We start from the raw sequence: 382 nt of genomic DNA, 5'->3' as shown, positions 1-382 counted from the left end.
TAAGGAGATGAAGGAAGTGTGGATGGGTGGATTTCGAGATAGGATTCAGGTTGGTGGATTGTTATTGGATTGTCTGGTGGATGAGAAATTGGAGAGATGTTTGTGGATTAGTGATTGTGTAGGTCGGCTGATTGGTAACGAAGCAGTTTTGGTACTAAGCACTTTGGTAGTTTAGTGAGCTGTTGATTCGATATTTTTGGTGGATTAGAGACTCGGTGGATTGTTGATTAGGCAGTTTAAGGGACTGGCAATTGGGTAGTTTCGCTTGGTGATTGGGTACTTTGGTGGCTTGGTGATATGAAATCTGTGATTCTTTTTCAGCTTCTGTCGTTGATTTCTGACTCTCGTCTATCTGTCTTTAATACGTGAGACGTCGACCAGG

Source organism: Penaeus monodon, chromosome 34, assembly GCF_015228065.2.
Source record: "Penaeus monodon isolate SGIC_2016 chromosome 34, NSTDA_Pmon_1, whole genome shotgun sequence".
Classification (NCBI taxonomy): Eukaryota; Metazoa; Arthropoda; class Malacostraca; order Decapoda; family Penaeidae; genus Penaeus; species Penaeus monodon.
The sequence above is the reverse complement of the archived record's forward strand: the minus strand, read 5'-3'. Positions refer to the sequence as shown.